We start from the raw sequence: 26,073 nt of genomic DNA, 5'->3' as shown, positions 1-26,073 counted from the left end.
TTGGTTCATTTAATATTTTTACTTCATTTGATTCTATACTTTCTTTCACATATAGTGCCACTCCGCCACCAGCACGACCTGTTCTGGCTTTCTGATATATTTTGTACCCTGGTATTACTATGTCCCATTGATTATCCTCACTCCACCAAGTTTCTGTGATGCCTATTATATCAATATCCTCATTTAATGAGGCACTCTAGTTCACCCATCTTATTATTTAGACTTCTAGCATTGGTAAAAAAGCACTTTAAAAACTTGTCATTTTTTAGCTGTCTGCCACCTGGAGAAGGTGTAGGAAGCAGTACGGGACTGATCACTCACAGTGTTCAGCACTGGTGCCTGAGATACTGTAGCTAATCCCTCTCCTCAGGAAAGGGAGATGCTGCAATCTCTCAGGTCCCAGTGGGTGGTTGCTGTGAGCACAGAGTCTTAAATGGCAAGGAGGCTGAAGGTCAAGCTAGAAGTTAATGCTTAGTCTTTCTGAAGTGTGGCTGGGAAACTAACCACAGAGCTTGTTCTCCATCTTGCTCTGCAGTTGGCTAGTTTTGCTTTGAAACCTCTGGTCACTGTGCCTACCTCTTGAAGAAGACCCTTGTGAGAGTGGTTCCTGAAAAGGGACAAGGAAAAGGGGGTTTGGAGGAGGTGGGGCAAGAAGCTCAGTGGTGTAGGCAGTGTGGATGATACACAGCACCACTTGTCTGTTGCTATTGCTCTCCATTTGTGGGACAATTTTGATAGATGTCCCCTGAAGTGGATCTTGGAATCAGATGGAGATGGCATCAGTCTTGGTTTGCAGCTTTAGAGCCTCTCATAAAAATACCTCTCGGTTAGGGGGGTGAGGTTAGGTAGCTACAGTTGAAGTGGAAGGTGCAGGTATCTTGGCCTTTGCATTTTCTGCAATTTGTGAGGTGGCTCAAAGGAGCACTGGGGATAGAAGGGCTGCAGAAAGACTTCCGTTTGTAGGGCTGTTTATAACATTTTCTCTTCAGGGATTGTGTTGCCGCAGAGTGCAAAGACTCCTTGGTTTTTGTTGAAAAGGCTAGTCTTGTCAAAGGGTAAATCCCCAACAGTGTTTTCAACCTCCCTGGGAAAGCCTGATTCCCATCGCATCACAATGGCAGTTGTCATGGATCTTGATGCCATATTGATCGTGCTACCTCAGCTTGTAATGAGATTCTGGCCACTGGTTTGCCCTCGTCAGTAAGAGATTGATATTGAGCCCTGTATTCCTGAGGTAACTTCTCCCAAGCATTCAGGAACATGGAGTAATTCAAGAAATCATGTTGGGCGAGAAGGGCCTGTTAGTTTAAGATTCTAAACTGAAGGCTAGTAGATGTAAACACTTTATTCCCCATAAGGTCTAGATACTGGGCTTTCTTCTCTGCAGGGCTCGTCCTTGGATGCTGTTGTCTGGATCTTTCCAGCCAAGAAGTTCAGGAAAGGATTGGTGAACAAGAACTCTGTTCTCATAACTGGAACAAAGTACCACTTTTCTGCCCACTTGGGGGTAGGGGCACAGGTAGCTGGCCTATGCCATACAGCCCTTGCCGGTTCTAGTACGGCTTCATTTACCAGGAGAGTGACCCGACTGTAGGATATCCAGGAGCTTATGTTGAGAGTCCTGGACCTCTTCTCATCAGATTTGGAGCTCTTCTGCCATTCTCTGTAACAGCTGTTGAAATTGTCTATGATCATCCAGGAGAGACCATGAAGTTGGTGCAACAACCTCATCAGGTGAGGAGGATGATATCCCTGTTGGTACCAGCGGATCCATTTTGTTTTCCTCCTCTTCTGTGGGCTCAGGGGGAGGTTCTGGTTAACCCTTTGGAGGATAGGGGTGGTTAAGACTCTCTGTCGCATTGCAAAGATTTGGGATACTGTGTGTAAGGTCCCATGGGCCACAAGAAAGTCAGTATGAAGGGTCAAAAGTAGGTTGCCACAGTCCCCAAAGCACAGGGTACCCCCGGTCCTGGGGAGGAGGCCCCTGTTTGTATGGCCAAGGTGGCTTCAGAGCCAGGGCAGGAAACCAAGGAACAGCTCTGGAGCAAAAGAAATGTCAACTGTAATTTCAAAGGGGCCGATTTTCACATTCACCCAGCGCTAGCAAACCTGGTGAATGTGACAGCTGTGGCTCTCTGAAGCTGGATGCAGGCAGGATGCACAGCAGACGGACATGTGATTCCAGTCACATTTGCAGGCCGCTCGATTTCAGAAGTTCAAAACCTTCTTTAATGTTGGTTGCCATAGAGCGTCTGTTTTTTGCCTTTCTGTGCTGGGGGATGTAGCTGTTCTCTGGGGGCAGCTGCTTTGGTTAGGGAGCCGCAGGGAAGCACTTACTGATAATGTGGGCCTGATGTCAGTGTCAAAGTCCCTAATTGACAGCAACAGGAGCAGGAGCCAGCCCTGGATCCTCCAAAACTGTGCTTCGAACAATACCTCTTCCTGGTGCAGCTGCCCATCACATCCTGTGCAAAGCAGAGTCCCTAGAGCCAGAAGAGGAGAAGTTAAGGCTGCACTGAGTCTGACACTGCCCTTAATAAACCCACAGAGCAAGATCATGTGACAAACTCTGCACAGCAAGATCTGTCTGCTGCAGGTATCCCCTTGCCCTTCACAGGGCAGGGAGCTGCCTGGGAACAAGGCTGCCAACTCTCTGTTGGGTGGGGCAGGGTCTGAAGGGCACAGACAGCCTGTGGAGAGCCCCAGGAGTAGAATGCAGCCTGGGGCCATGCTGCTCTCTCTGTGGATCCCCCTGGGCAGCCATAGTCAGGGAGGCCAGATAATGGGCCTTCACTAGAACAGCCCCAGCAAGATAGGGGAAAGGAGACACACAGCAGTCCTGGCCTCCGGAGGTCTGCAGGGTTTGTTGGGAAGCTTGCGCTCCTCTTCCCCTACCTGCAGCAGAGCAACTGGGCCACTGTGCAAGGGGATCCCCCAGCTCCTCTGGTGAGTCTCACCACGCCACGGGGAAATCCAGTGCATCGTCCCAGTCTAGGCGAGCAGGTCCCCTTGGAGCCACAGCCTGGGCTCTGGCACACGGGGAGTTTGTTTTCTTGATTGTAGAACTGTAACACTTTCAGAGATGCTATAAAAGAGGCGATATTACAACTCACCAGGTCCACCCAGAGGATTCAGAGAGCCTGGGGTCTTTGGCGGTGGGGGGCCCCCGCTTCGGTGGTAATTCAGCAGTGCGGGGTCCTTCCGCTCCGGGACCCGTCACAGAAGTGCCCTGAAGACCCGCAGCGCCCCCCCCCCACCGCTGAATTGCCGCCAAAGACCCAGCACTTCGGTGGCGGGTCCTAGAGCAGAAGGACCCCCCGCCGCCGAATAGCCACCGAAGAACCGGAGCGGAAGAAGCTCCAGGGGCCCAGGCCCCGCGAGAGTTTTCCGGGGCCCCCGGAGCGAGTGAAGGACCCCACTCCAGGGCCCCTGAAAAACTCTCGTGGGGGCCCCTGTGGGGCCCATGGACTGGGGCAAATTGCCCCACTTGCCCCTCCCCCCCAGGCGGCCTTGCAGCTCACACTTGCCATCAGCATGGAAAATGCTGCAGCTTGGGAATAAGGCTCTGTCCATGGGGAAGCAGAGTGTTAGGTGTGTCTGCCTCATGACTTTCCTTTGGGCAGCAGGGAGCCCCTTTGCATTGGTTTGACACTTAAAGAAGCAATGTGTTCTTGTCACTTAAAGAAATCTCCCAACTGATTAGGTTACATTGAGGTGTGGGGAGAGGCCTGTCCTCATCCAGCCACCGCTCTGACTGTCCTGTCCCTGTCACTGTCACTCTACAGAATTTCAGCACCTGGCTCCTTATCTGCATGAGAGCACTTGGCTGTAAGGTCATTCTTTGCCTTTCAAGTACTTGTACTCACTACCAGGGATTCCAGTGTTAGCTATTCGGTGCAGTGAGATACTCTGGTCTATTGGTATGAGGTGGTGTGCAACTGCCTAGGGCAATATTTGACTCATATTCAGAGAGGCAAAATACAGACTCGCCTTCACAGTTCATACTAACAGAATACCTGTGCCACTTTCTTCCAGCAGCTAGCAGATGGACTTACAGCTGAACATCCCGCCCCCAAATTCTGTACAGTGTAAAGTCATTCAGTCAAACAGAGTAAAACACAAGCTGTTGAAACTCTAATTTCACTACACAGCATTTCTAGCACAGCCCTAGAAATGCTGACCTCTTGACTATAGCTTTTGCATCTGTTTAACAAGCTATGTATTGGCATCCGGCACAGGCTTGGCAAAATTCAGTTGCACTTTCAGATGTACACAATCCACTACTTCCCAATGTCTGTGCAGCTATACGTGAATCATTCCTTTCAAATCCAGTGATGAGATGAACTCAGGGCATGTCTACACTACAAACTTTGGAATTGCTGCAGTGCTGCTCCTTCTGTCGGTGGTGCGTGGCCATACCATGAGCACTTCCAGTGATTGCTGAGGGAAGTGTTGGGAAGGTAGCTGATGGTCTCTCAGCTCTGTGCAGAGCTCTCTGTCCTTGCCCCACCCCAGGCTTCTCACCTCCAGCAGGGAGATCCTGGGGGAAGCCGAGAGCCCACGGGTGCAACCAGGCTCCCAGCAGGAAGCCTTAGCCCCACTGGGGAGCCAGCCTTTCTTGTCAATTTCCTGGCTCAAGCAGAGCCGCGACATTGACAAGACAGCCAAGAGTTGATATAAGGAATGTCTACACAGACATTTCATCGCCCCAATGACACCGACACACGTGGAGGTGATGTTAGTATATCAGTGTAGTAGGGCACTGACATCGGTGGGACAAAACTGTTGTGTAGACAGTGACATAATTAGTTTGACATAAGCTGCCTTGCCTTGACCTAACTGCGTAGTATAGACCCAGCCTTGGTCTAAATGATAAAGGCAACAGTTCACATAATCCTCTCATTTTTCGTATGAAAATGCAACTATGTGAGAAAAGAGAATAGTTTCTATTTAATGGAAACACTTTGTGTTTGTTCATTATTATTTGTACAGCGCCACAAGTGCCTGGTGTTTTGCAGATTGATAAAGACAAGCCCCTGACCTGTAGAACCTGCAGTCTGAATCTGACACAGCACAGCAAGGGATGACAAAGAGCTAAGGAGCACGGGAAGACAGAGCCTTGAAGAGGTGGAATCCCAGCGATGACGGTTCATTGTGTCTCCCTGGCTGGAACTTGAAGTTGCTCCCCAATCCTGGCTGCTGGTTTATCACTGTTCAGGCAGAACCATGGCTGAAAACACAGAGGATGCATCTCCTCACTCTGCAGCATGAATCAAGTTGGGAGCAGTATTCATCTTGCAGACAGTAAGGTATTTGAGTGAGGCAAGCCAAGGAGAAGATGGCGTGGGTCAGCAGGACTCAGTACCACGAAGCCAGCCAAAAGCAGTGATCATGGAGAGGGGAGAAAGAAGGGTGTTGATGTTTCTCCCCATATGTCACGTTATCAGTCTTTATGGAACGTGTTTGTACTGCCAAGAGCCATGCTGAAAGTGCTGTAGGCTGCTGCACTCACACCTGAGGAGAGGAGTGGCTGACAGGTACATTCCCCTAAAACTCAACCTCCACAGTTATCTGGGCTGGACATGGCTGGTGTGTGCTGTGCTGAAGCTTGACAAGGTGAGATGGTGTCATTTAGCTGTCCCAGGGGCATCCCAGGATGCAGGCTCGCAGTTCTTCCTGACAGACTGCACTGCAGAAGGGAGATGGCAGGCTTGTGTCGATAACTAGAGTCCTGCAGAAGCTGGGCCATGCTCTCTGAGTCAGGAAGGTATGTGAGAAGGGTCTGGGATAGTTACCTGGACATAAATGCTGTGGCATGAATAATGGGGATAGGAGAGAAGGGAGTTTGTGCTCTCATGAGGGATAGTGGAAAATTTTCCATCACAACTGGTTTTTTGATGGGAAAGTTGAGTTTTCAACTGACAGAAGTTTTTCACAAAAAATATCAGCTTTCCATGGAAAACGTTGCCTTGTCAGCAAAACATTGATTCCGAAATGTGGTGCCTCATGGACATTTTCAGCTTCCTTGTGCCTCCATTCTTCCTTTAGGGCTATGCTCCTCAGAAGGACTACAGTTCCCATGCTGCACCATGGCCAAAGGACTCCCACAATGTACCATGGCATTTCAACATGAGGGATGACATTATCCGACTAAGGAGTCCAGCCCATGGAGGAGAATGGGGGGGGGGGGTTAGGCACTCAAACTACAACTCCCACGAGGCACAGCAGTGGCATTTCCGAATAAACATTTTTGTTTTTTTCACCAAAAAATGAAAATTTCTGTGGAAACCCTAGCCCTATATATACAGACCAGGGAAGTATGCACTGTGCCTCTTGCTAGGGCTGGCTGGAAAACAAGAATTCTGGTTTGTGAAAATGTGTCTCTTTTGGTGTTTGGTTTGTTCTGCAATGGGAGAAAATGACCCATAGAAATTTGTGTAAAAAAAGCAGCAGTGAGAGCCCTATCTCTGACAAGCCAGTCACTTGGTGATGTGGGCCCTCCCTGGTGCGGTGGAAGGCTGAGGTTCTAGTCCTTGCTCTGCCTCAGTGTGGCACTCGTCTCCAAAGCAGGACTCTGGCACCCCAATATTTACCATGGTGCTAGGATTATGATGTGGTTTGCACAAAGTCTGCCTTGTGAAGTATCAGCTTAAATGGCTTGATCTGTTGACCATTAATATCCTGTTGAATTATATGTGGTATCATCATATGTTGAGTTTAGCTATGTGTGTGCTACTGAAATATGTTGTGAGGCTGGGAACACTCCAAGCAGCCATTCACACTAATGACCCACTAAAGGGAACACACACTCCCAAGGACTGTTCCAGGAACCTGTACAATGGAGACGTCTCAGAGAGAGCACGTAGGCAATGGAGACTGCTTGACTCACATCATAGCAAAGGGTCTTTCCAGCAAGCTGGAAAAAAACTATAAAAGAGGGTAAGTGACATCATCATTTTGCCTCACTTCCCCCCATAGCTCAACACCTTGAAACACATCTGGAGGACAAAGGTTGAAGTGGGGTGGTGGTCCCAGGCTGAAGGAGACATCCAGCCTGTGTTTGGAAGATCTGAGTTCTATAAATTAGGATTTGATTCAAGCTGTGTTGCACCCTGATAGACAATACAAGCAGGTCACATGTCATAAACAGATAGTTAAGGGTTAATGCCTCTTTTACCTGTAAAGGGTTAAGAAGTTCACATAGCCTAGCTGACACCTGACCAGAGGAACCAATGGGGGAACAAGATGTTTCAAAAGGAAGGAGGGAAGTTTTCCTTTGTTTAGAGTTTTCAGTTTCAGCCAGAGTGAAAAAGATCAAGGATCCAGCCTCTTATCAGCGTAATAAGTTTTAGAAAGGAATAAATAGGTTTATGTTTATTTTCTTTTGTACTTGTCTTGGTGCAAATTAAGGGAATTATCAAATTTGGGGATTCTTGTGTGTATTAAGATTTTTGCCCAGGGGAACATCCTGTGTTGTCAAGTTATTGTCTGTGAGATTAGCTGATATGCTGTCTCCCAGAGGTTTTTTTTCTTCCCTTTCTTTTACCTTTCTTTTCTTTTAATTAAAAGTCTTCTTTTTAAGACTCTGATTGATTTTTCCTTGTTTTAAGATCCAAGGGGATTGGATCTGGACTCACCAGGAATTGGTGGGGGAAAGAAGGGGGGATGGTTAAATTCTCCTTGTGTTAAGATCCAAGGGATTGGATCTGGACTCACCAGGGAATTGGTGAAGGAGTCTCTCAAGGTTACCCAGGGAGGGGAAGGTTTTGTGGGGAAAGGGAGTGATCCAGACACTGAGAATTCTGGATGGTGGCAGCGATACCAGCTCTAAGCTGGTAATTAAGCTTAGAAGTGTCCATGCAGGTCCCCACATCTGAACCCTAAAGTTCAGAGTGGGGGTGAGACCTATGACATCACAGATTTCAATTTTACTCTTATTTTTTAAGTAACCAACTTTGAGCTGTATGCTTACTACTTATAATCACTTAAAATCTATCTTTCTGTAGCTAATAAATCTGTTTTATATATTACCTAAAGCAGTGTGTTTTGGTTGAAGTGCTTGGGAAATCTGCTCAGAAACAAGGTCTGGCACATGTCATCTCCACATTGAGGGGGGGCGGACTGGGTAATGAACTTACACTGGTCAGGCTTCTGACCAGGGCAAGACATTACAGCCCTGGGTCCCTGGGCTGGGGAGAATTGGCTGGAGCCTCTCTCTTGTTGGCTAACCTGTAGCTGGGAGAACATTCATGTAACTCAGTTGGGTGTGTCCCTGCCTGTGGATGTCTGTGTAAGTGCAGTACCAGGTGGGGTTTGCAGCTTGTCACAGCATGAGAGGGAACCCAGGTTGGTAAGTAAGACAGAGGGCTCAGCAATACCCCAGTTCCAGGTTGCACCTCTCAGCACCTCAGGGAACGTGTCAGATGCATTCAAGTCTGGGTTTCCCACAAGTCTCCTAACCAGCGGGCTATAGATTCAGTCTCAGTTTCAGTAAATTGACATTTTCTGATTAGAACACCTGAGCAGCCCCACTTCTCGCACAGAACAGATGTAAATGTGTTGACTTTGCAGTCACAGTGAGTTTCCATCATTTTCCACTAATTAGAGTGCAAGGCTGCAGTACAACTGTGCTACTTAATGATTCTTCTCAATTATACTTCAGGAGCATTCATGACACTATCATTGTTTCTAAAAGGGAGTTAGTATGACACAAACCTCAGGAAGTGGAGACCCTTGGAATAACGTGTGTTTTGTTCTTGCAAGGCACAAAGGCTTTTCCTCTTCCTTCTGTTCCCCATTAAACTCGGATGATGGCACATGTAGCACAACAGAGCTTGTCCTGCATCCTTAGCCAAAGCTATTTACACACACTGCAGTGGGGTGGGAAGCTGATGCCTCATGAGAAGCAGGCATAAGGCCTCTGACTGGTATAAATGGGATTAGAATCAGGCCCACTGAACACACGCTCCCATCTTAGAATGTGTCAATTGTCTCCAACGTTAGCGCCCACCTTTAAAAACCCAACCACCATGGAGATCGCATCCCTCCGGCATTGTCTGTACCCCAGATGTGGGCAGGAACAATGATTCATGCGCTTACTGATGCTGCAAAGCACTTGCAGCCATGCCCCAGCATTCGCCACCATGCCCCAGCGCTCGCAGCCATGCCCCAGCTCGTCTGGCGGTGAGGGGTGTGTGATGATGAGCTGCCCCCAGCCTGCCACATCCATCTTAGGAATTTGCAGAAGATAAGTTCCTTGTTAATCCAGAGCCATTTAACAGAGCCAGCTCCACATCCCTCCCTGTGATAGCTCCCATGAGGCTTCCTCCTGTGGCAGCTGAGGTCAGTAGGTGGCCAAGGACCAAGCCATTGATCCCGGAGCAGTAGCGGCACTGGAAACTTTGTGAACAAAATGGGTGCTTGACTCCCCTGGGAATCCAGCCCCAACCCTGCTGCTCAGTGCAGAGTCCCGCACGCACACTCTGGGATCAGGCTGAGCATCCCGGGGCGGGGGGGGGGGGGCTGTGCTGGCGGCCTGGGTTTTGCGACACTGAGCTGCAAGGCATATTAACTGAGCTGGCTTGGCTGGCCTCCCTGAGCCCTTGCTGGGGACAAGCCCAGTTGGCGGTAGGCCCCTTGGAGCGCATGGAGCGACTGGGGCCCTGCAGCCATGTGAAGCCCGGTACACCCGTGCCCAGTGGGTGTGCAGCGCCTCACTGCTGAGCGTTTTGCAAAGGTGTGAGTGAGAACACAAGGCGCCGGCTGGGCAGGTGAGCACGCGCAATGAGGTGCTGGCAGTGGAAGGAGCCGCTGGAAGGGGGCAGTATTTTCTTGCTCCACAACATTAAGGACAGCGACCGACATAGCGAGGCTCCGATGTGCTGCTTTTAGTAACTATAGCCAGCGATCCCAGGCCCAGAGCCATCAGCACACTGCTGCTTTGCTGGCTTCTAGCGGTGTCCACCGCAGACATCAGCGACACCCCCCCACACCCCGCAGCACATTCCCAAATGCTTGTGAGGGTTATTGCTCTAGTCTTCAGAGGCACAGCTGAGGCATGCACTGAGGATGACAGGCAGTGCGGCCTACGGCTGTAGGCGCACGCTAGCTGAGGCAGCAGCCCAAGCAGAGATGTGAACACTGGGCCTGGCTGTGCTTACAAGGCAGAATGGAGGGGTGAGCACAGGGAGGGAATGCACATGGGACACAGGGGCAGGGGCAGATTTAGGAACAGGCGATTGCCTGAGTCCCGGGCTTGGAGGGGATGCTGAGCTTGGGGGCGAGGGGCAGACTGCGGGTAAGCGCTGGCCTCAGGGAAGGCACCAGGCTTGCAGGCGGTGCTGGGCTTAGGGAGGTGCCGGGCTTGGAGGGGGCGGGAGCCGCACGGGATGCTGTAAAGTACTCAGAAGTGTAACAAATGGAAGTGGAGTCACCAAAGATGCTCTTTGCCTGGGGCATGATTCAGATTAGGGCTGGTCTGGCAGAGGGATGATGCTATTTGCTCCCACTCACCCCTGTAATGTACCTGGCACTTACCCAGTGGGGAGGGCAGTGATGATGGACCTGGCCAAAAAAGCACCTTCTCGCCCCCACCTGCCTGAGCCTCATCATACCCTTTATCCCCTCAACAGGCGTCCCTGCTTCACAGTGTGGTGGTGCAGGTGCTCTTTGGAGTGTGCATTGCTCATTGCCGCCCCGTGTTTCAGGGCAGTGCACATTCCTGGGCTCTCCCGCTTTCCTTGGAGGTGCATTCCAGGCAGTGGGCTGCATCTATGGAGCACTGAGAGCCAGCCAGTTATTGCTGATTGCTCTCATTATGGTTAGCATCACTCATGCTGGCTGGCTGTGCTGGCAAGTCACCCAGCAGGCTCCTTAGAGCAACCGGCTTTAGTACCTGGGCTCTGAGCTTCATGAGTCACAGCAGCCCAGGCGTCAGCTGATGCTGCTGGTGCTTTTTTGTCTAAATATTTTCACCCTGCTGCCAAAAGTAAACTCTCTTGTCTTTTCATTTTTAGTAAAAGGGCTAATTTAGACTAAACCAATCCAATAGCAGACTGAGTGTGACAGCAGCGCTACACTTTGGTTCAAAAATAAATAAAGTGCCCAATTGATTTGCTGCACCAGATGTCGATACTGAAACCCTAGGAGTCCCATTTTGTGATTTTATTATTTAAAACATTCATTTGTGTTTAATGTGCTTGAAGTTGCCCATGACAGCCTGGCCAGAGACATAATCTGCTTTCAGCTGCAATGCCAAAGGGGTGTATTAGTCAGTCATGAGTATTGCTGTTGGCACAGATCCTTGATGTGGAGAAGGCAGCATTTTGTCTCGCCAGATGGTATTGCTGTCTAGAACTGATGGCTCATTACACACCACAGTACATGCCGGGGGAGAACGTGCAAACCCTTTCTGGTCTAGCTTTTACATTCACGTGGCATCTCAAGGGTCCTCCAGGGAATCAGGGCTGGGCACTTCATAGATGATCATAGAATATCAGGGTTGGGAGGGACCTCAGGAGGTCATCTAGTCCAACCCCCTGATCAAAGCAGAACCAATCCCCAGACAGATCAGATTTTTGCCCCAGATCCCTAAATGGTCCCCTCAAGGACTGAGCTCACAACCATGGGTTTAGCAGGCCAATGCTCAAACCACTGTGCTAACTCTCTCACCTCTTTACAGGGGGTAGATCAGGCTAATTTAAAATAGCAGAGCCATTTTCAAAACATGCTGCATCAATTATGTGGATCTGGAGCTTTCCTGCTACAACAGAGACCTGGGAACTCAGACAGGAAAATGAAACCAGCCAAGCCCAGCTGAGTGCCTGGTCCCTGGCTGAGGCCCAGACCAAAATCGACTGTTAAATTATAGCCAGAGATAAATTATCCGTGTAGCACTGAGTGATCTGGTGATAGGTAAGCCTGCGATTCTGTCATGGAGGGCACTTTATGCTACCTCCCTGGTTTCTGCAGTGGCTGGTGCAGCTGACTCCAGGGCCACCCGAACAGCCAGCCCTGAGGGGCCAGCTGCTCGGACAGTCCTCAGAGCCAGCCACACCAGCCGCTGCTCCGGCAGTCCTGGGCAGATGGCTCCAAGAACTGCTGAAGCAGCAGCTGGTGTGGCTGGTCCCAGGGACCACCCGAGACATGGTCCAGGGGCCAGTCCTGGAGCCAGAAACACCAGCCACCGCGGGAGTGGCCCTGTAGCCAGCCACTCGGAGGTCCCTGGGGCCGGCTGCACCAGCCGCTGCTAGGGTTGCCCCAGACAGCTGGCATCTCCTGAGCAGTGGCAGGTGCGGCTGGCTCCAGGGAGCACCTGAGCATCAGTCCCGGGGGCACCCTAGGGACAGCCTGAGCAGCACCAGACCCGCAGCAGCCTCAGGCCCTCTGGAGAGCAGTCCCAGAGAGCAGCGGCTGCCAGGGCTGTCAACCCCCAGCGCTGGAGCAGGGCTCCCCTGCTGTTATTGCCCTCTCTCCCCAGCCTCAGAAGCAGAGATTTAGTCATGGATATTTATAGTAAAAGTAATGGCCAGGTCATGAGCTGTGAATTGTTATTTATTGCCCATGACCTGTCTGTGACCTTTACCAAAAATACCACTCGGAGGTCCCTGGGGCCGGCTGCACCAGCCGCTGCTAGGGTTGCCCCAGACAGCTGGCATCTCCTGAGCAGTGGCAGGTGCGGCTGGCTCCAGGGAGCACCTGAGCATCAGTCCCGGGGGCACCCTAGGGACAGCCTGAGCAGCACCAGACCCGAAGCAGCCTCAGGCCCTCTGGAGAGCAGTCCCAGAGAGCAGCGGCTGCCAGGGCTGTCAACCCCCAGCGCTGGAGCAGGGCTCCCCTGCTGTTATTGCCCTCTCTCCCCCACCTCAGAAGCAGAGATTTAGTCATGGATATTTATAGTAAAAGTAATGGCCAGGTCATGAGCTGTGAATTGTTATTTATTGCCCGTGACCTGTCTGTGACCTTTAAAAAAATACCCATGACTAAATCTTAGCCTTAGTGACAGGCAGAACAGAGACACTGTGTACTCTGTCGCTGGCTGACTCTGGGGTGGGGGAGCATAGCACAGGGGCAGTGTAGTGAGAGTACAGGGTGGCCTGGGTCAGGGCAAGCTGTACCTCTGACCCCCGCTCCCCACCCCAGTCAGTTTCTCTGTGAAAACCCTTTCCAAGAGACAGGCCTGTGCCTGTAACTGGCTCAGGGTGTAACGCTGCAATTCACCCACTCCTAGCCTGGTTCCCCAGGTCACTCCTGCCTAACAGAGCCAGCTGGGGGATTAGCCCCTGCTGTAGATGTCCCTTTGGCAGCTAGGACCAGTATGAAAATGCAATGACTCAAGCCACCCTGTTCCCAGGACTATAACAAAGAGGAAAAGGGTTAATACCAGCAAAAGCCTGGAAATGGTTAAGAAAACTGAAAAGGGACCAGTTAGGCCCCACCTGATGGGAATTAGGTGGCCTAAGCAACCCCTGAATGAAGATGGCAGGAATAGGCATGAGAAGGGGGCTGATGTAAAGCCAGGAGGTTGGCAGCAGAAAAGGGCTGCAGGGAGGAAGCTAGTGGCCACTCTCGGGATATTAGAGAGGGAAGGCAGGAAGCCTAGGGGGAGAGGGTATAGGAAATGTCCTGAGGGAAACAGCAGTGTGGGTTAAGAAGGTGCAGACCTTGGCCACTCCATAGTGGGGCCCTGAGCTGGAATGTGGTGTAGAGAGCAGATCAAAGTTCCCCCACCAGGCCCTGGAACAGTTCGTCCTGTGGGACTTTGATACTCCTGGAAGGGGAACACACATTAATGACCTTGCCAGCGAGCTACATCACGAAGAGCGTGCAGCCCCGATTCTCAGAGCGTGAGAGAGAGGCTATGGGGTGTGCAAATGAGTGAGGGATGCAGGGGGCCTGAGACCTGGAATGCACTAATCCCCAGAACAGCCAGGAGGAGATGCTTCCAAATGGCTGGTTTAAAATAAGTCAGCATCACAACCAAACAACCCAGTGACCAGCCTTTGAGCCATGAATTTTAGGAACTCCACTGACGCCTGCCAAAGGAGTGGGCGTGACTGGCTTGTATGGGTGAGTCAGACCATTACTCTAGTTACCAGCTGGTTGAGTAATATAAAACAATGAATACAGGCTAATACACATTATGGCCATAAACAGGGTGAAGGGCCAGCTTGGCATCAAGGGTCTTGCTTGCGGTTTTTTCCTGCGGCTGGAGCATGTTTGCGGAAGCACTCACTCTCCGTGACACTGGATTGTGTGTTATTACCACACTTGTCACTTTGTTACACTAGCTGTGGGGTTTAGCTCACAAATTACAGATCTAAGTGTAATTTTTAAAATATATAGAACAAATTCATCATAAATTTCCCAGCAGTGTGAGAAAAAAAAATAAAGTCTGCCACTTTCCCCCGCTTGTTCAAGTCTACTGCAGCACATCAGCCTGCTCTAGGCTTTGCTTAGCAAGGAAGTCTTCTCTGTGACTCACTCAGTCGCCTTTCCCTGCTCTCATGGCTGTAGCGGATACACGTGATCAGGTGTGTCCCACGCCTGCACACACTTCCACCTTGGGCACCTGGGTAAGTCTGAAATGAAATAGATAAAAGCCAAATGTGAACAAACTCGTTCCAGCCAATTTACCCACTTTCTTTAAAAGTCCATCTCTGGGCTGAGCTCAGGGCCCCATACAGGAATGTAGCTGCTGCTCCCAACTTCAGTGATACCAGGGAGGGGCTGGTGAGCACTGCCAGTATCTTTGCTCCCCCCCGGCCCTGCCCAAAGGGTTAGCTGGAGCATGACTAGGTCCTGCATCCCCCCTGCACTTGGCAGTCAGAACTGGGAAAGCACAGGCTGCATTTCTTTTAAAAGTACAATAAATGGTGCTTCCAGCAGAGGCTTCCGTCTCTCTGCCCTATGGCCCCCTCCCTATCACTTAAGCACTGCACCCTCCAATGAAATGAAGGCATTACTTTGAGTTTGTATCACCAGTTTCACTCCCAACGGGCAACTGACCTGTTGCAAATCCCCAGAGTCTGCTACCCTGAGCAGTCACCTTTTTGCATGTGCTTGAGGGATCATGTGCAGCTAAATATATACCAGTAGCAAGAGATGTCAGGTTGCTTTTTCAGGCGAGCCACCCCATGCCACAGTGTCCCTCTGCTCTTGTGCACTGGCAGGACCATGGGATGGCCAGGACTCCAGCTCTCCAGGAGGACATGCTCCTATCATGACAAAGAAGTCCTCTGCCCCATGCTGCAGTGTGACTGGATCCCCAGCCAAGATGCTAGCGGTTTACATTTGTTCCAGCTTTCATTTTAGAGAGGTGGTACCTTTTCAAGGAGTATGATGGCAATTTTAAAATGTTGGTTTGGGCATTGGTAGATTCAATTTTGGGCCTCACAGACTTGACTGTGTCCCTTCAACTGTGAGATCTTATGATCAGTCCTTAGGAAATTCATAAAAACTCCATGAAACTTTTATGAGGCAAAATCCAATTTCCCCTCTCTAATACCAAGACGTTGATACAAAGGTTAGTGTAGAAGTATGTCAGTGCTTACAAATGCACTTTTTTGGTTTTGAGCTCTACTGAATTTCTGACAATGAAGAAGAAATAAGCAGAAACCCTAAATTACAGAGGCCTAAATTGTCTCAGTATGAGCTACATAAAAGTCACAATGGGAGTTCAGAATCTCAGGGGAAAATGAATTACTGCTAACCTTTCAGTTGCATTCAAGGCCACAATCCCTTAGGTGACAGCTGAATCTCCCCCTCAAAAGCTGATTAGCCACAGCAGGTCCTGCATGTGAATTCCTTGGGCTTCATGTGGCATTTGTCAAGAGATTATGTAAACCCCAGACAACACTCTCACACTTACTTTATTATTCCTTTGGGACAAAGGAATGGAAGAGGGTTGGAATAATGGCTAAATATGCAACTGCCATGGGTCCCCAGAGCAATAAGAATATAACATTAGGAATCTATTATCGACCACCTGACCAGGACAGAGATAGTGATAATTTAATGCTAAGGGAAATTAGAAAGGCTATCCAAATTAAGAACTCAATAATAGTGGGGGATTTCAATTATCCCCATATTGACTGGGAACGTCACCTCAGGATGAAATGCAGAGACAAAATTTCTCGATACGTTAAATGACTGCTTCTTGGAGCAGCTGGTACAGGAACCCACAAGGGGAGAGGCAACTCTCGATTTAGTCCTGAGTGGAGCGCAGGAGCTGGTCCAAGAGGTAACTATAACAGGACCACTTGGAAATAGTGACCATAATATAATAACATTTAACATTCCTGTGATGGGAAGAACATCCCAACACTGTGGCATTTAATTTAAAAAAGGGGAACTATGCAAAAATGAGGGGGTTAGTTAAACAGAAATTAAAAGATACAGTGACTAAACTGATGTGTCCCCAATTTATAACCAAAATTCTTGTTATTAATCCCTAAATGCATGACCTTGCACTTTTCACTATTAAATTTCATCCTATTACTATTTACTCCAGTTTACAAGGTCATCCAGATCTTCCTGTATAATATCCCAGTCCTTCTCTGTATTGACAATACCTCCCAGCTTTGTGTCATCCACAAACTTTATTACCACATTCCCACTTTTTGTGCCAAGGTCAGTAAGATTAAATCCACAGAGCCGGTTATCTCGTCATAGAAGGCAATTAGGTTAGTCAGGCATGACTTGCCCTTGGTGAATCCATGCTGACTGTTCCTGATCACTTTCCCCTCCTTTAAGTGGTTCAGGATTGATTCCTTGAGGACCTGTTCCATGATTTTTCCAGGGACTGAGGTGAGACTGACTGGCCTGTAGTTCCCTGGATCTTCCTTCTTCCCTTTTTTAAAGATGGGCACTACATTAGCTTTTTTCCAGTCGTCCAGGACCTCCCCCCATCGCCATGATTTTTCAAAGATAATGGCCAATGGCTCTGCAATCTCATCGGCCAACTCCTTTAGCACCCTCGGATGCAGCGCATCTGGCCCCATGGACTTGTGCTCATCCAGCTTTCCTAAATAGTCCCGAACTACTTCTTTCTCCACAGAGAGCTGGTCACCTCCTCCCCATACCGTGCTGCAGAGTGCAGCTGTCTGGGAGCTGACCTTGTCTGTGAAGACAGAGGCAAAAAAAGCATTGAGTACACTAGCTTTCTCCACATCCTCCGTCACTAGGTTCCCTCCCTCATTCAGCAAGGGGCCCACACTTTCCTTGACTTTCTTCCTGTTGCTAACATACCTAAAGAAACCCTTCTTGTTACTCCTAACATCTCCGGCTAGCTGCAACTCCAAGTGTGATTTGGCCTTCCTAATTTCACTCCTGCATGCCTGAGCAATACTTTTATACTCCTCCCTGGTTATTTGTCCAACCTTCCACTTCTTGTAAGCTGTTTTTTTGTGTTTAAGACGAGCAAGGATTTCACTGTTAAGCCAAGCTGGTCACCTGCCATATTTACTTTTCTTCCTACACATCGGGATGGTTTGTTCCTGCAACCTCAATAAGGTTTCTTTAAAATACAGCCAGCTTTCCTCGACTCCTTTCCCCGTCATGTTATTCTCCCAGGGGACCTTGCCCATCAGTTCCCTGAGGGAGTCAAAGTCTGCTTTTCTGAAGTCCAGGGTCTCTGTTCTACTGCTCACATCAAATAATCTGTGAGCAAATGTGTTTAAATTGGCGTGGTGCCTTAAAAACAAATATTTAAAAGCCAGGTGGCTGCAGTATGAATTAGTGAAAGGTCAAAATATTCACATTATCCATAGGTCATTAAACACTCCTGTAGATGTAAACATTTCCGGTCTGACCCATGGTGTAATATTGGGAAGGACATGGATGTAATCTTGGCAATGGGATGCATTACACTTGCTGACCTGCTGTCTAATGTTGACATTGAGGGATGCATTACATACACCAATCTCCTCCTTAATATTGATGATGTCATGCATTGCGCTCTCTGACCCATGGGTTACTATTGATGGTATCAGGCATTGCACTCTCTGACCGAATGTGTAATACTGACGATGTGATGAATTACATTGACTGACCCATTGATGGTTAATATTGATGGTGTCTTTCATTACATCCAGGTTCTTTATTTAATTCCACTGGACATGGAGGAACTGTCCATTAAAGTGTACACAAATATTTGCTTGTATAGTTGAATAATTTTATTTTCCCTAAATTCATGCTCATTCTGTCTGCTCTTCAAAAAAATGATTTCAGATCTGCTCTACTAACCTGAATCCTAGTACAAAGCATCATTAAAGCTCACGTGTACCTATGTTCATGGAAAATGAATTTAAACTTTTTTATCTGATATAATATGAAAGGAGAATTATGGCCAGCCAGTCAGCAAACACAAACGTGCCTTGGCTTATTTCACCCCATCATAACTAAGCAAACTGCATAAATTTTAATTAGCAAACCACAGAGTTTAAAAAAAAAAGTTCAAGTGAATACATTCAAGAAAATTGTGAGCTGGTCTTGGTCATTTCATGAATGCAAAAAAGCCAAATTCACCACATAGATTGTGGTGAATTATTTGCACATCTCTGTATTCAGCACTAAGTAACCATATAATCTATTTTGGGCTATTCATCTTTAACCTAACCCCTAACCTAACCTGAGGGAAAGGAGAATTCATTCAGGTTTAGAGAGGAGAAGCCTCATCAACTGAACTATCAGCAGTGATCTGATCTGAGCCCAGTGGCATTTCTGAAACTGGAAAGGAACCATGTATATGTGTGTACTTGAAATCCATGGGGCAGCCAGTACATCGGGCAGATGGTGGCACTAATATTCTGTACTCTGAAATAGGGGAGATAACTGGACTCATTCAGCTGCTGAGTATCACAAATACTATTGCTATTCAGCTAACTAAGCCACCCAACTCTGACCTGGGCTGCCCAGAGCTGAGATCTGTTATTGAGAGCAGCAGTCACAAGCTGTATAGAAAGGATGCAGAGAAACAAAATGATCCAGAGGTGAGAGACAAAGATGACGAAAGGGATGCAATGTGAACCATATGAGCGAAGGCTGAAGAAACTGGATATGTTTAGTCTGAAAAAGAGGAGATTAAGGGGGGGCATGATAGTGGTCTTCAAATACTTGAAAGGATGCCATAAAAAAAGATTGAGGAAAGTTGTTCTGTCTTGCCAAAGAGGGCAGGAAAAGAGGAAGTGGTTCCAACTACAGCTTAGCAGGTTTAAATCAAATCTCAAGAAAAACTTCCTAATTGTAAGAATAGTAGGACAATGGAACAGATTGCCTAGGGAAGTCGTGGAATCTCGCTCACTGGAGGTTTTCAAAAGGAAGCTGGAGCCATCTGTCTTGGATAATTTAGACACAAGTCCTGCATTTTGGCAGGGGGTTAGACTAGATGACTCAAGTTAAAAATTACGTAGATAAGTTAGACATCTTCAAGTCACCGTGGCCTGATGAAATCCATCCTAGAATACTCAAGGGCTGACTGAAGAGATATCTGAGCCATTAGCAATTAGCTTTGAAAAGTCATGGAAGACAGGAGAGATTCTAGAGGACCAGAAAAGGGAAAATATAGTGCCCATCTATAAAAAGAGAAATAAGGACAACCCAGGGAATTACAGAACAATCATCTTAACTTCAGTACCTGGAAAGATAATGGAGCAAATAATTAAGCAATTAATTTGCAAACACATAGAAAATAATAAGGTAATAATTAACAGTCAGCATGGATTTGTCAAGAACAAATCATGTCAAACCAACCTGATAGCTTTCTTTCACAGGACAACAAGCCTTATAGATAGGGGGGAAGCAGTAGATGTGGTATATCTTCACCTTTGTAAAGCTTTTGATACTGTCTCACATGACCTTCTCATAAACAAACTAGTGAAATACAACCTAGATGGTGCTACCTTAAGGTGAGTGCATAACTGGTTGGAAAAACATTCCCAGAGATTAGTTATCAGTGGTTCACAGTCAAGGTGGAAGGGCATATTGAATGGGGTTGATATGATGATTAAATATTTAAAGGTCTAAAAAGACATGATCTGTGAGGGAAGATTGAAACAATTGGGTTTGTTTAGTCTGGAGAAGAGAAGACTGAGAGGGACGATGATAATAGTTTTCAAGTGGCTGGGTGAGATGGGGCCATGGAGAGGCTGTGGCTGCTGTTCAGATGATATTCATACTTCGGACTCTGAATATCATCTGGATATAATGAATTTCGGTCCCATCAAAGCCCAACTATCAGCCTCTCTGTCCTCGCTCGTTTGAATCCCTAGCTGCCTGCCAGCTCCCAGAGAAGAATAGCGCTCTGTAATGTTTATGACTAGGGCTTTTACCATTTACTTTAAAAGGTTTTCATCATTTTCTTACATTTTGAACTGGGAGACAAGACCAGAAACAATAAAAGGGAAATTGCAACCCCCTGCCCTGGAGTGTTACTTGCCTGAACTACTCACTTTTACTATCGTCGGGAGACAAATGTATTTGCTTCTTAGGGATTTGAAGTTTTTAATCAACCTTAGACACAAAACTGCACTTCATCTGCAGAGCCAATAATTGCAGATTTATGACTTATGAAGTCTCAGAATTCTTTGCTGTTAAGCTGCTTATTGAAGATGGATTTTTCTCTATCTCGCAACATGTGACAAAGGTATCATTTGGCTTTGGAAACTATATACTAAGCTCAAATGGCATTTAAAAAATAAAGCTTACTGAAAAACCTCCAGCAGTTCATGTAAATTCTGTAGCTTTCACCATAACAATAAAAAGAGTTTGAGCACTAAGAACAGAGACAGAAACTGTTTATCTGCCTCAGGTAAGTCTGAAAAAAGTCACCTCTGTATGTGTGTAGTGCAACACGGCATCATCATTTTTAAAACTCTCTGTTTTCTTGCTAGCCTGTGAGTATCCTGCAGATGGCAGTGAGCTATCCAGCAAGGCTTTTAAATAGGTGGACATCTGGCCATTCTCTTATGATGAAATGCACCTCCTGTGCCTATCAGGAGTGCTGAGTGGAAAAGGCAGCTCTACACAATGAACTGTTAAAGGACAGTAATTGAATCACATTGCTCCCTGAGCAGCAGGAAGGCAAAGTAGACACAGAGAATCATCAGCGAGGCATGTCCTGGTCAGTAGCGACCCGAGTTATTCAGTGGGGTTTCTGTTTGAGTTCAAAAGGGCAGAATGTCACAGGGGCCTCAGCCTGGCCTGTGATTTTACATGTGCCATCTATATGTGTTACAGATGTGCATGGATAAATGCACAGCAGCTGGCATTGGGGTTCAGGCCATGGTGCCTGGACTCCCTCTGTACCCTCTGCCTCATCAGGGCCCTCCATACAAGGGTGTGATAAATACTGCTAGAGCACTGTGACTTTGCATGGGGCTTTCCAGAGTTGTCTTAAGGGGTTTTCAGTTTGGAGTATGAAGCATAAGAACATAAGAACATAAGAACATAAGAAAGGCCGTACCGGATCAGACCAACGGTCCATCTAGCCCAGTATCTGTCTACCGACAGTGGCCAATGCCAGGTGCCCCTGAGGGAGTGAATCTAACAGGCAATGATCAAGTGATCTCTCTCCTGCCATCCATCTCCATCCTCTGACGAACAGAGGCTAGGGACACCATTCTTACCCATCCTGGCTAATAGCCATTTATGGACTTAGCCACCATGAATTTATCCAGTCCCCTTTTAAACATTGTTATAGTCCTAGCCTTCACAACCTCCTCAGGTAAGGAGTTCCACAAGTTGACTGTGCGCTGCGTGAAGAAGAACTTCCTTTTATTTGTTTTAAACCTGCTGCCTATTAATTTCATTTGGTGACCCCTAGTTCTTGTATTATGGGAATAAGAAAATAACTTTTCCTTATCCACTTTCTCAACATCACTCATGATTTTATATACCTCTATCATGTCCCCCCTTAGTCTTCTCTTTTCCAAACTGAAGAGTCCTAGCCTCTTTAATCTTTCCTCATATGGGACCCTCTCTAAACCCCTAATCATTTTAGTTGCTCTTTTCTGAACGTTTTCTAGTGCTAGAATATCTTTTTTGAGGTGAGGAGACCACATCTGTACACAGTATTCGAGGTGTGGGCGTACCATGGATTTATATAAGGGCAATAATATATTCTTAGTCTTATTCTCTATCCCCTTTTTAATGATTCCTAACATCCTGTTTGCTTTTTTGACTGCCTCTGCACACTGCGTGGACATCTTCAGAGAACTATCCACGATAACTCCAAGATCTTTTTCCTGACTCGTTGTAGCTAAATTAGCCCCCATCATGTTGTATGTATAGTTGGGGTTATTTTTTCCAATGTGCATTACTTTACATTTATCCACATTAAATTTCATTTGCCATTTTGTTGCCCAATCACTTAGTTTTGTGAGATCTTTTTGAAGTTCTTCACAATCTGCTTTGGTCTTAACTATCTTGAGTAGTTTAGTATCATCTGCAAACTTTGAAGCCAGACAAAGGGGGGGAGGAGAAAAATGAGAGGAAAGGGCTCAAAAAATTAAAACAACTACTAATAGCTTTTTTTCCCTAATAAACTGATCGTATAAATAGTGAGGGTGAGGTCTTGAAAGAAAGAAAGGACGAGCAGGCAGAGTGGACAAGAAGTTGGCAGTGGAAAGCAAAACAAGGATGTTTGTTCTGGAGGAGGGATTATAAAGGAAGCAAAAGAAAGGATTCTGTGTGCAGGAAAAGAGCTGTAGTTCCAGGCATTAGGAGCAGCACAGAATCATAGATTATGAAGCCAGAAGGGACTAATGTGATCATAGAATCAAAATATATTTTCATGCAAGGGTAAACTTGTGGTATATGGGTGTAACCTGTTCATAGAATCATAGAACCATAGAATATCAGGGTTGGAAGAGACCTCAGGAGGTCATCTAGTCCAACCCCCTGCTCAAAGCAGAACCAATTCCCAACTAAATCATCCCAGCCAGGGCTTTGTCAAGCCTGAACTTAAAAACCTCTAAGGAAGGAGAGTCCACCATCTCCCTAGGTAACCCATTCCAGTGCTTCACCACTCTCTGAGTGAAAAAGTTTTTCCTACTATCCAACCTAAACCTCCCCCACTGCAACTTGAGACCATTACTCCTTGTTCTGTCATCAGGTACCACTGAGAACAGTCTAGATCCATCCTCTTTGGAACCCCCTTTCAGGTAGTTGAAAGCAGCTATCAAATCCCCCCTCATTCTTCTCTTCTGCAGACTAAACAATCCCAGTTCCCTCAGCCTTTCCTCATAAGTCATGTGCTCCAGTCCCCTAATCATTTTTGTTGCTCGTAATTGTGGCTTGTGTGTCCTTGTTGATACTGGAAGGGAATGATATAATTAACTGGCATTGACAGAGGCTCCCATGTGCTCTCTCCAATACCACCCAAGGTTTACATCCTCAATGAGTAGGAGAAGCAGTCTAGCTTTCAGTGAGCTTAGTTCTCAGGGAGGCAGTTACCGAGAATGCCTGGGGCAGTGCTAAAGTTAAAGTTTATAGTCCATTTAATGATAGCCTTTTGAGATGAAACCCATTATTCCTCCCACGGATTCTGAAAGAAATGGAGTCACCTATGCTTAGAAGATGCTTCAGGGATTCTGTTGTTTCACCCTTTCTTTCTTACTCATGGAGCCGAAAACTGCCCTCCTGGCTCAGAAAAGTCGGATGCAATTGGTTCTGGAGCAAGGCAGTATCACCCTGGTTCAGCAGAGAAAGCCACTCAGATCAAAATGAGGGGCCCTCACCTCGCTGAGCTCAGAGAACTTAAAAAAATAGACACAAAACTGTAGCCAGCTGCTGTCTCTCATTTCAGTGTTATGAGATGGTCTGGGCTGGAGCTTGGGCTCTGAAACCCACTGGCTGCCCCAGGCTTCCCAGTCCTGCATAAGCCCATCAAAGTAACACCTACACAGCTATTTTTACCATTCTAGAGCAAGTCTGTGGACCCAGGCTCTGAGACTCCCGCCCATCAGCTATGAAGACATACCACAATACAGGTAGCCCAGTTGGACTCCGGCATAATGGCTACTGCCACTCCTGGGTAGGGATGCGGCTCCTCTCAGGGAACGTACCTTCAGCCACAACTCAGGGAGAAGGAATCCTGCAGCCTCTCATGCTGCCACATCCAACTGTTTTCTGGCAGGAAGTCAAGTAGCTTCATTCTGAAAGGCAAACAGCATTTTGCACTAATACACACCACTTCTGTTTGAAATTACACTAGAGAGAAAAATGCCAAAAATGAAAAACTCCAGTTTTAATTTACATACTACAAAAGTTCAGTCCTTTTTGTTCCATGTCCTGGTTATTAGGCTTAGACTCCCTCCAGAGAATCAGTGACTCTGAAAAAGATTTAAGGTCATGGTGGACAATCAGCTGAACATGAACTTCCAAGAGTTTAAAAGAGCTGGCTGAGGAGCTTTCTGGACAGTTAATATTGATTTTATATAAATATTGGAGCACTGGGGATGTTCCAGAGGACTGGAAGAAAGCTAATGCGCTGATTTTAAAAAAGCAGGATGAACTGGGTAATTACAGGTTTGGCAGTCTGATATCAATCATATGAAAATAATGGAGCAGCTGATATGGGACTTAATGGAGGGTAATGTAATTAATGCAAATAAGCATGAGTTTATGGAAGATATCAAGTTAGTTTGACAGGATATATCTTCTTTTTAATGAGATTACAAGTTTGGTTAATAAAAGTAACAGTGTTGATGTATGGTACTTAGACTTCTGTAAAGCATTTGCCTTGGTACCTCAAAACATTTTGATTAGTGCTAGTATAGACATATAGTATTTGATTAGACAGCAAGCACTGTCATCTTTAGCCACAGACAAATCCATTTAAAGTAGACTGTTTTCTTTTCAACACTTAGTCTATTGAACTTTGCAGTTCAATGACTATGCATCAGTGAAACTTCCTCTTTTAAACTGAAAATTCAAGACTGCCTGAATGCTGAAACTTTTTGTAGTGCACTTCAAAGTGTTGAGACAACTCATCAGGCTTGTCACTGGAAGTGAAGAATCACAGTTCTGAGTCTATACCGAGAGATTCCCTCTAAACCTCTATGGTGAAATAAAGAAATAATCAGACAACAACTTTGAAATCATATTTGATTTTATCACCCAGAGCATCAGCTGTGACTCTGAGATGTTTCAAACATTAAATATACTTTACACAGTTTTAGGAAAACTATGAAACATTCTGAGAAATTATCAGGGAATGTAATGCTGCTGAACAGTTTCTTTCATTTTCTGCCCAAAGAGCAGTTATCAGATTTGTACCTTAGCAGGACAGGACATAGCAACAATAAAATTGACTCCATTTCTAGATACAGTAGTGGCCACTGGGCTGAAGGCTAGAAGGCCTCTCCAAATCTCACAAGCATAGGCGCCGACTTCCCCCCTGCTCAGTGGGTGATTGACTCCCTGCCATCCCTGGTCCCGCCCCTGTCCCACCTCTTCCCACCCCTGAATCACCCTCGCCCCACTCCCATTCCATCCCTTCCCCAAAATCCCCACCCCACCTTTTCCCACCCTAGCCCTCCCCTGTTCCACTCCCTTCCCCCAAGTCCCCGCCTCTTCTCCACCTCCTCCTCTGAGTGCGCCGCATCCCTGCTCCTCTCCCTCCCTCCCAGAAAGTCCTATGCACTGCCAAACAGATGTTAGGCATCAGGGGGGCGGGAAGCGCTGGGAGTGAGGGAGCGAGTAGGGATGCAATGCACTGCAGGGGAGAGAGGGAGGTGAGGAGGGGTTGGGGGCAGGGAGAGATTGGTTGCCGGTGGGTGTGGTGCACCCGCTAATTTTTCCCCATGGGTGCTCCAGCCCCGGAGCACCCACAGAGTTGGCGCCTATGCTCACAAGAGCAGTCCAGCCAATCAGTGACTGGATTTGTACTCCTGGTCTTGTGACCTGTGTGGTCAGCTGTTTTGCAGTCTCTCCTCACTCCTACTAGTGACACGGCTGGGCTGGCTTCTTTATAAACTCTTTGGGCCTGACTTAAATCTCACTTACATCAGCATAAGTCAGGAATTACTCCACTGAACTCAATGGATCACAGAATCATAGAATATCAGGGTTGGA

The 26,073-nt window shown here is 47.2% G+C and overlaps 1 long non-coding RNA gene across 1 annotated transcript in view; it reads left to right on the top strand.

Moving 5' to 3' along the window:
- Positions 1-6,150, top strand: part of LOC120404999 — a 29,565-nt gene extending 23,415 nt beyond the window's left edge. Inside the window, exons 2-3 of the long non-coding RNA XR_005598308.1 lie at positions 1,388-1,734; positions 4,993-6,150. This is a non-coding gene — a long non-coding RNA (uncharacterized LOC120404999). The remainder of the gene's footprint in view (positions 1-1,387; positions 1,735-4,992) is intronic.
- Positions 6,151-26,073: the final 19,923 nt, after the last annotated feature.

The sequence above is a fragment of the Mauremys reevesii genome, linkage group 4 (assembly GCF_016161935.1).
Source record: "Mauremys reevesii isolate NIE-2019 linkage group 4, ASM1616193v1, whole genome shotgun sequence".
NCBI lineage: Eukaryota > Metazoa > Chordata > Testudines > Geoemydidae > Mauremys > Mauremys reevesii.
This window is presented reverse-complemented; position numbering and strand designations above follow the sequence as displayed.